At 38.0% G+C, this 11,065-nt stretch overlaps 1 non-coding gene across 1 annotated transcript; it reads left to right on the forward strand.

Moving 5' to 3' along the window:
* The first annotated feature begins 933 nt into the window (after positions 1-933).
* Positions 934-1,040, forward strand: LOC141680668 (small nucleolar RNA R71). Its single transcript, XR_012558383.1, has one exon. It is a non-coding gene; the product is annotated as a small nucleolar RNA R71 (small nucleolar RNA).
* Positions 1,041-11,065: the final 10,025 nt, after the last annotated feature.

An 11,065-nucleotide genomic window follows, 5' to 3' on the forward strand; every position in this document is an offset into this window, starting at 1 on the left:
CCAGAAACTTACCGAACTGCTTATCCAGCTTTTGTATTACCCTCAGGCAGTGTGTGTTCAACAGTAGTCTTCCTTGATTCCGCCGCTTTCTCCTTTTGCTTAGCTTCTTCATCTCCAACTTCAGCTTCTCCTTCTTTTGCCTTTTCAGCATCAGCAACTTTCCCAGACCTTAAGGTAATAGCCTTGACTTGCTCTTTAGCTTCCTTCCTGCCTGGTACTTCCGTGTCACTGGGAAGTGTTCCAGGTTGACGATTGAGCACTGCATTAGCTATTTGACCGATTTGATTTTCCAAGGTCTTGATAGAAACCGCCTGACTCTTGCACAACAACTTAAGTTCCTCAAAATCAGCACTAGTGGGTGCAGCTACACTTCCCTGTTGAGGATATGATTGCCTTTGAGCATACTGCTGTGGTTGCTGAAATCCAGGTGGATTGAACTGTTTACTCACACCTTGCTGATATGGTGGCTGAGTAGCATTCTGATTATTACCCCAGCTGAAATTTGGATGATTTCTGTTGTTAGGATGATAAGTAGCTGGCACAGGTTGCTGTTGTCGCTGATAATTGTTCACATACTGAACAGATTCGTTAACAAGAGAACACTGATCCGTAGCATGAGAACCTGCACAAAGCTCACAGACCATAGCTATTTGATTGACTCTATAGGTAGCTAGAGAATCGACCTTCATAGACAGCGCTTGGAGTTGTGCTGCAATAGCGGTGGCTGCATCGACTTCCAGAATACCTGCTACCTTCCCAGGCATCATCCTCTGAGTTGGGTTTTGATGCTCATTTGCAGCCATAGTCTCAATAAAATTATAAGCCTCAGTATAGCTTTTGGCCCACAAGGTGCCTCCAGCTGCTGCATCGAGCATGGGTCGAGATTGGGCCCCCAAACCATTATAGAAACCAGTTATCACCATCCAATCGGGCATTCCATGATGTGGACACTTTCTCAGCATTTCCTTGTAGCATTCCCAAGCTTCGCACATAGATTCTGTAGGTTGTTGCGCGAACTGAGTAAGAGCACTCCTCATAGCAGCAGTCTTTGTCATTGGATAAAACTTCACCAGAAACTTTTGCGCAAGATCTTGCCAAGTAGTGATGGACCCAGCTGGTTCATAATGTAACCAGTCCTTAGCTTTATCCCTCAGTGAGAATGGGAAAAGCCTCAGCTTGATAGCCTCATCAGTCACTCCACTATATTTGAAAGTACTGGAGATCTCGACAAAATTCCTTATGTGCATGTTGGGGTCTTCAGTCGCAGCCCCTCCAAAAGAAACAGAATTCTGCACCATCTGAATAGTGCCCGGCTTGATTTCAAAGGTGTTAGCTTGAATCGCCGGATGAAGAACGCTTGACTGAATGTCATCAATTTTAGGCCGAGAAAATTCTATAAGAGCTCGATCGGCCGGAACAATACGATCACCCATGATTACTGGTTCTTTCTGCTCACTTCCTGAATCCGAATCTTCAAAATCTATCTTCTCCGGAATATCAAGAACTTCGTCTGTCTCCTCGGCTGTATCTAAAGTCCTCTTGCGAGTACGAGAACGAGTTTGCATAAACGCTCACTAAAGTACCTGAAACACAACCAGAAACAATAAGTAACAAATACGTCTTAATCACTGAGTCCTAAAGACCGATGATGGTAAGTACATAAACTCAACTAATACGCCGAGTCCCCGGCAGCGGCGCCAAAAACTTGTTAGGTAGAAAACACGCGCTATAACACACGCAAGTATACGCGTTCGCAAGTAATATAGAATACTTTCTAGTTCATTCCCACATAGACTCAGACTAATTATGTTCAATTAAACTCACTCACCAATGTATGTTTACTTCTCAATGTTAAGACAAAAACACTTAGAATTATATTAACTAATTGTTAACTACAATTAACTACTAAATTTAACCACTTAATTAACACTTCAGATTACCAATAATAAAACACTCATGAGATCACAACTTCATTACTACTTCCTTCAATAGTCATTGTTATTACCCTTAGTATGCAATAGTGATGATATTAATCGAATAACATGAAACTGATAAAAGCCAACTTTCATTGTACTAATACCATTCTACCAAACATCCACAATTAAGATAGAAGTTGAATAGGCATCAATTATGTTGAGTCCCTATATGTCTACAGAAATTGACAACATAATGATTTAAGTACAAGTTATTCCGTTTGATTACACAGGGCGAATAAAATGGTTAGAGTTACCCACTAATCATGCAACATCATACATGAACTATGCTAGCATGGCAAGTTCTAAATCTCGAGATCCACCGTCGCTTCACAAGAGATTAACTCCCTATCTTATATGCTCGCGACGCACATAAGACGAATACGCACAACCAACACTAGATATCATACAATCATCACACACTAAGGTATTAAACAACTAACTAAAGAATTCCATAATAAATCTGTTACAACCCCATGATCACGATTAGCCCATGTTAGCACTTATCGTCATCATGGGTTCATATGAAAACATGATAAATAAACACAAGAGAATAATAAAAAAACTAATTATATTAAACCAGAGTACGTCACAAGAGTAAATAGGTTCAAAGCAAAGAAAACTAGCATCCAACGTTATAACGAAATAAAGAATCACAAGAAAATATGTTTCCTCTTCGTTGCGGTGTGCTAAAACGGTCTTCTTCCTTATCTCCTTCGCTCCTCGATTAATACAACGATTCAACACACGTGAAACGTCTCTGAATCTACTTATATAGAAGTCCCATAAAACTCAGATTACACAGAAGTTGGAAGCCAAACAGAAGTAGAAGTCTAAAATAAATATTTTAATTTCCCGACCCTACGCGGCCGTTCAGCATAGCTGAGCGGGCGCTCAGCTTCCTGCGTGGCCGCTCAGCATAGCTGATCGGGCGCTCAGACCCCTACTGGAAAATGTCTGATTTTTGCTCCGTTTCTTCGCTGTAATCTGCTCCTTTCTTCCCTCTCGCGATGCTAGACACATGCCAAGGCTTATTATTGATGATTACTCCCCCGAAATGCAACTATTACCCTGAAACGCATAAACACTAGAAAAATGCATCAAATACACAAAATACTTGATTTCAAGACACCAATTTAAGCCATTTTAAGACGTTCTAAGTGGTATAAAATGCCACTTATCAGCATTCTATTTATATGTGTAAAGAGTATCACAGTTTGTATTATGATTATTATAAACTGAAACCCTATTTAATTATAGCAAAATCTGTTTCTGCATGTATAAATACTGATAGTAAGGATGTTAACATAAACTCTGATAAGAAGTCTTTTGTTGCATATGTTAACAAACTTAAAAAGGCCAAAAGATCCAAGCAAGTCTGGGTCCTTAAAAAAACTAACTGATTCAAATTACTGATTATAGGGTGATAGGAGGAATGCTCTAGTCTTGGACAGTGGATGCTCGGGACATATGATTGATTATAAATCCCTGCTATCAGAATTTGAGGAGAAGGATGGCCCAGCGTTTCCTATGGAGATGGCAACTTAGGAAAAAACTTGGGTTATGGAAAAATCAAAGTTGGAAATGTTATCATTGAAAATGTAGCTCTAGTTATAAGACTCAAGCATAACCTGATTAGTGTGAGTCAAATCTGTAACATAGGTTACCATGTCAACTTCTATGAGGAGCATTGTGAAATTATCAGCAATTCTGATGGCAAGATTGCATTGACTGGTGTAAGACATGGTAGTTTATATGAAGCCAGGGTCTCCACAAGTATTGATAATTCAAAAGTTTGTCTACTGAGTAGAGCATCTGTGGAAGACAGCTCAAACTGGCATAAAAGAATTTCTCACCTCAATTTAAACAATATCAATGAAATATGAGGAAAAATCTTGTTAAAGGATTGCCCAATGCAGTTTTTACTCCTGATGGCTTATGTGACTCATGCCAGAAAACCAAGCAAAGGAAAACTTCTTTCAAGAGTAAAACCGAGTCCTTAATTCTTGAACCATATCATCTACTTCATGTTGATCTCTTTGGTCCAGTGAATGTTATGCCAATTGCCAATAAGAGGTATGCACTCATAACTGTTGATGAATATACAAGATACACATGGGTGTATTTTCTGTACACCAAGGATGAATCTCCATCCATTCTTCTTGATCATGTGAGGGAGCTGGAAAAAGGATCAACATATAAAGTGAAGATCATCAGAAGTGATAATGGAATTGAATTCAAGAATAACTCTATGGAAGAGTTTTGTAAACTCAGGTGGATAAAACAAGAGTTTTCTGCTCGTGGAACTCCACAACAAAATAGAGTTGTTGAAAGAAAGAATATAACTCTGATAGAAGCTGCAAGAACTATGCTAGAGGAAGCAAAATTACCTACCTACTTCTGGGCTGAGGCTGTGCAAACTGCTTGCTTTACACAAAATGCAACATTGATCAACAAACATGGAAAAACAACATTTAAGATGGTGAAGGGAAAGAAGCCAAATTTGAAGTTCTTTCATATTTTTAGTTGTAAGTGTTTTGTTCTCAAAACTCATCTGGAGCATCTAACAAGTTTGATCTGAAAGCTGATGAAGGAATATTTGTGGGTTATCCATTGACTACAAAAGCCTTCAGAGTTTACAACCTGAGAACAAGAACAATCATGGAATCTATATATGTATCTTTTGATGACAAGAAAATAACAGGTCTAGAAGATGCAGATGACCATGACAAATTGAGATTTGAAAATGAAGTACCTTATGCTGAACTTTTAAATCCTGACTCAGATACAGTAAGTACTGATATCACTCAAAACTCTGAGGTACCATAGAACAGTGGAAATCCTTCTGACACTGAAGCATATATTGAGGGGGAGCAACATAACTCAAATATAGAGACTACAATAAGTGATTCAACTCAAGAGACATCAGTAGAAAGATCATCAGACTTATCTTCTTCAAATCCTGATGAGTCAAATACTGATAACAATGGGAACACTGATCCAGGAGGAGCATCAGGAAACAACAGTGGCACTAAGCAAAGAAATAATAGAGAGTTCATGGATCAAGGGGAGGTTCATCTTCAAGAAGTCAACTTTCATCTGCAAGAAAATGGTTTAAGTCACACACACCTGACTTAATCATTGGAAACCCTGACAGTGGTGTAAGAACAAGCAAAGCCACTCAGAGTGAATGTCTCTGTTGAGTGGCATTTATGACACTTTATTACGCTCCGTAAAGATTTGAATTGGTGTATTTGTACTCAAGTTATTGTTGTTTTAACGTGTTTTCTAGTGTTTTTACATTTCAGGCATTAATCTGAGAATCAGGTAAATTAGTATTATTTTGATGCTAATATGGTGTTAGGGTGGTGTTCCAGGAATAAAGCTCACGAAGACCGGCTCAAATCTGCAAAGAAATAGAAGAAGTCAAGGTTTTGGCAGAAGCCCAGTGCACCTGCGCTGATCAAGCGCGCAGCCGCACCCAAACAATAGAGAGCCAGCGCGCCCGCGCTGATCAATCGTGCGGTCGTGCCGTGTCGGAATAGCAGAATCCTATTTCTCATTGGCTTTGGAGAGAAAGACTTCTAAATTGCATGGGGCTGCGATATAAATAACTTTAGGTCATTTTTCAAAAAATATCAAGTCATAGACATATTATAGCTGTAATAACCCCAATTTTTGAGAAATTTTGAAACCCTTATGAATAGTGTTTTTGCTGAACGAGAAAACTTTTCATGCCACACTATGTAGGGGTTCTGATATGGATATTCTGAGATTTTATTAGTACTTTATATGGGATATAAGTGTATGTAAAGATCGTCAGAATCCAAATCCGAACACTTTGATTTTTCCTGGAAATACACAAGATACAGAGAGAATTGAGTATAAGGTAACATGATAAAAAAGGATTTAAATTAAAGGATTATAATAGAGGATCATAAAAAGGAATATAATGTATTGAGAAAGGTTAAGGGAACCTAAGTAATAAGATCTCGGGTATGATCCTTCAAACGATAAACGAGAATGAAAGTTAAGCGAACCGTATAACAGATCAGCGGTCATTAGGCAAACGATTAGGAAGTTAATCAAAGGGATTAGTGGGAATGATGTCATCCAACCAATAGAAAGAGGACAAGGAAGGGAGGATGACATCATGAGGATGATGCAAGCATGACATAAGAGGGAAGGAAATGTGGTGGAATATTAACCACACAAAATCAAGGGTAAATGGGTAATTGACCTAAAACAAAACAAAAACAACCAACCAAAAATCAAATCAAAGCAAAACCACAAAAATCTCTCTTTCTTCTTCATCTTGCTCTCGGCCTTTTCAAGAAAAACAAGGAGGAGTTTTCAAAAACTCAAGCTACACACCTTCAAAAATTATAAGGTTTGTTTCTTTAGCTTCCATAATTCATAACTTAGTTATGCTATAAGTTTGGATCCAAGAATCCAAGGTTTACCTAGTTAATCAATTCCTAAAAGTTTAGGGTGAATAGTAACTTTCAAGAACAAATTTTTGATTTTTGATTTTATTTGTAAGGACAAGGTAGCTTAAGCATAGATCAAGGCTTCCATGGGCTTTCCAAGGATCTTTCATTGATTAAAAGCTTCAAGAAGGTATAAAACTTCAAACCCTAGCTTTACTTTTGAGTATTAGGAATGGTTTTGATTGTTATAATTCATGAGGAGCATGATCCTTGTATACTTAGAGTGTGGTTGGATTTGTAATGAGTTTGAAGTTGTAAATCTTGATTATTGGTTAATGAACTTAAGTATAAGCTTTTAGTTCATGTTTGAGGGTAGTATAAAGTTCATAATATTGAGTTTTGGGGCTGTTAGGATGTGATATGGATGGACTTTGATTGTATGAAGGGTTTGGGGTTGTTTGGTGATGGAATTGAATGGTATAAAATTTGGGAAATCGCGTAAACATAGCCGTCGTAATGCCCGATTTACCGTAGACTGTTTTTGCTCTTAAGATCAGAACCCTTGAACTCACTGCTAGGTTTTGACCATTGCCATGATTAGATAGTTCATGTTACGAGCTTCGTTTTGATATGTAGTTCGTTCGATTCCGATGCACGGTTTAGGAGAAACGACCGTTTCAAGTAACGGTGTTTCGCGAACGAAACTTTTCCCCTCGCCTTACTTTGAAACATAGGTTAAAGACCAAAAAGGGTTAATTAATGCATGAAACATTTATGGTAAGTGTTTTAGGCAATTGGTAAGTCACTCGAGAAGGAATCGCTTTAAAACTCGTAAAGGTTAAATTATTAAAAATGGTGGAGCCGAGGGTACCCGAGTGACTTAAGCGAATCAGTGAGCGCAAAACAAGCATTAGAGTCTAAGTTAGTTAAAGTATAGATTTACAAGTGACTTTGGTTTAATTCCAACTTACTTGTTGTTTATAGGTTACCAGACTCGTCCCGAGCCATTCGTAACCCCCAGTCGCTCAGGCAAGTATTCTATCCGTTATACTGTTGTTGTGATGAATATATGTATTTGCATTATCTTGCGATAGATGCATGTTGGTTAATTAGCAAAATCTTGCGATATATTGTAGCATGTGATATGGTATATATATGCATGCCTGTTTCATATTCTTGAAATATATATCTGTTGGTTCAGTTGATAATACCTATGCTAAAGGATAGCGGTAACTTGCATATACCCTTAGTATAGGGACCCAAAGGTGAAAATATTTTCTAAAACCGGGAGTCGAGGATCCCGAGTAGATTTTGTATATATATGGATATGGATATATATATATATATATATATTTATATATATATATGGTTATAGTTTTCCAAACTATTAATCGAATAAGGTTTATTCGATAACTTTAAACTTTATTTTATTATTTCGAATATTATTCGAGGACTTATGACTCCTTTTATATTATTTATTGAATATTATTTGAATATTATTCGAGGACTTATGACTCCTTTTATATTATTTATTGAATATTATTTGAATATTCATTCGAGGACTTATGACTCCTTTTATATTATTTATTGAATATTATTTGAATATTCATTCGAAGGCTTATGACTCTTTTATATTATTTATGAATATTATTTGAATATTCATTTGAGGATCTATGACTCCGATTATGTGCTGTAATATATTCTTTATTTTATTAAAGAGTAAGTTGTTAATAATCAAACTTATTTTCGATTATTCAAATAAAGATAATACTTTCATATAAGTATTTCTTTGGTTATTTAATGTTTATTTCAAGTATAAGTTTTAATACTTCTACTTCAATTATTTTTATAAAGATTATTCTTTATGGGAATATTATTTAATTAATAATATTCAGATATTTTCTAATATTCTGGGGATTGATTTACTTCATTAAATCAGCCTTACTCCAAACACTCTTTAAAGTGTTTTCGAGTCTTCAAAATGATTTTTAAAAGTCAGAGCGGATCCCAAAACTCATTTTTATATTTAAGATCTTCCTTTTTAAAGGGGATTTAAATACTCGCTCAAAAACCTGGGGAATCCGGCTCTGTGGTGTATTTTATATTCGCAACGAGGTTGCAGATTTGGTAAATGAATTGATTACTTGCCCAACGTTCGGGAAGTAAGCCCATCTCATTGAGTCGGCATAAGCGACAGGCCGGGGTACGGTCTATTATTGTGTAAGTGGCTGGGTGGCAGTCCATCAACGCGTGAGGGGCCGGGGTACGGTCTAGCGCGAGGTCCTAATGCGGCCAGGGTGATGACCGGTGAGGAATTCATCCATCTACAGTAGAAAAGGTTACTTATTGGTATCTTTGCCTGATCAGCGAGATATCGGGTTTATGCCAAAATTCTTTTCCTTTCCAAAATTCATTGGATATTTCAAACTCTGTTCATACTTTACATAACAGAGGTTTCAGGAAATGTTTAAAGGGATATATATATGTGGATATATATATATCGGGACTAAATAAAGTATCTCATAACTTTTTCATTCAATAATATTTCAAAGATTGAATCTATTCAAGTCTTATCTTGTGGTCTCATCAGTGGGATGAACTTTTGAAATTGATTATAACTTGAACGGTGGTAGTTCAAGTAGTATTTGGGAATGATATAAGTGTAGCGAAGTATTTGGTAACTTCATCTTTTAAACTTATATCTAATTAATAATTGTCTTATGAATGACAAAGATTTTCAGAAAAACGTTGAGACAAGGTTAGATATATGAGATCACCTTGCAACAATATTTTTTTACAGTTATACAATGGGACTTTGTGTATATTATGCATGGAAGAGGACTTCCCTTATTTTGAAAAGTATATATGTATATATACTGAATATTTTGCGACTTCATCGCATTAAGATATCAAACTTGGTTCATTTCTTTTGACCAAGATTTTCATGAGTATTATGAGTAGACTCATATACTATTAATCATTATACATATTATTTTGGTGGGCTTGCTGCTCACCCTTGCTTTCTTCTTTCATCACACAATAACAGATAGAAAAGATGAACAGAACCAAGCTCCCGATTCGCAAGCGATTAGGAGACGTTCCGCAGTTTTCTAGAAGCATTGATGCCGCCGTAGCTGAGGTAGGAACTACCAATAGGCTAGGCTTTCAACTTTTGATGGACCAGATTTATTTATATTTATGAATTGTAATAATGGCAAAGAAATGTAAATTTATTCAGAAAACCTTTTAAGGTGTATTGGCAGATAATTATGGAATAAAATGACTTGTGGTTATTTTTGGATGTTCATCTCTGAGACTATAACGTGTGGTGTGTGTGTTTATTGTGGGGTCACAGTACAGAGTAGTTGAGTAATTATTAAGATTGGGTGTTATTAAGGGAAATGGAACTCGTGACGACCCGGATCCCCGACCCCGGATCTGGGGGTGTTACAGAAATGGTATCAGAGCCAAGCGTTATAAACCTCAGAGATGATGGGACGCTAAGATAATAAGTTCACTAAGATAATAAGAACTCTTGCCAAGTTCATAGTCGGGCTACCTAACGTAGCACTGACAGTTAAAACCCTTATGGGAACCCTTATAGGTATCGTGATAGTAACATAGTTTGTTCTCGTATAGGGCAGCGGGGCACCAAACCTTGAGGTTCAGGAGCATCAGCATGAGGATGTTTTATTACAAGTTGGAGATCAAATTGTGAATCCGATGGAGTACCCTAATGAGGGACCGGATAAGGTTCAGATAGAGAATGCTGCGGTTGAGGATGTTATTCCGGAAAGGATTGTGGCTGAGGAGGATCTCATGGAGGATCCTGATGAGAATGAAGAGAGGACCGTTGAGGAACAGATGACCGTAGTCAGGGTGACTACCAGAGCTAGAATGGCCGCGAGGGTGGCCCTAGAGAATGAAGAGTTACCAAGGGCACAAAGGTTAATGAGGGCAGAAGGAGTGGGGCCTTCCACGACCCCAATTATACCAGTATCAGACCCTCTTCCAGAGGCTCCTGTAGACATCCATGAGGTTCCACCAATTCCTGTTCCCTCCCCTGTACAGAGCCCAGCACATACTGAGGAAATGCCACCTTTATCCCCTGCACCATTGTCACCTGATACCGTGCTTGGTTATCCATTTGGATCTCCTGGGTCTGCACCACCTGCCCCCCATGGACTGCTAGATGCTACCACTCAGGCTTCTCTTATCGCTGATTATCATATGACTTTGGGTGGCCTGTCAGAGGCCCGGAATGTTAGGAGTGATCTGTTGGATCGACTTACTGCACCAAGGATAGAGGGTGGGATACTTCCGGCAGGATTAGCGTATAGCATGGAAAGGATTGAGACTACCACCCGTGTTACAGCTAGAGGCCATCTTGAGGGTCAGGTTGATCCAGCTCTACTTGCGACCATCTTAGACCTCATCACCTCTGTGATGGAGCAGGTTAGGGATGTTGTGCGTGCTCGCACCTCTTAATCCATGGTAGTGTGCAGAGCCAGAGCAATCAAACAAGGGTCTCATGTAGCACCGCTTTTGGATGATTAGCCTAAGTTATGAATGATTAGTTTTAATGACGAGATGACTATCTATGGTAGTACTTTTGGGATAGGAGCGATAAGTTCATATGATGTAATCCTCTTTAATATGTTC

The sequence above is a fragment of the Apium graveolens genome, chromosome 1, assembly GCF_009905375.1.
Source record: "Apium graveolens cultivar Ventura chromosome 1, ASM990537v1, whole genome shotgun sequence".
In the NCBI taxonomy this organism is placed as follows: domain Eukaryota; kingdom Viridiplantae; phylum Streptophyta; class Magnoliopsida; order Apiales; family Apiaceae; genus Apium; species Apium graveolens.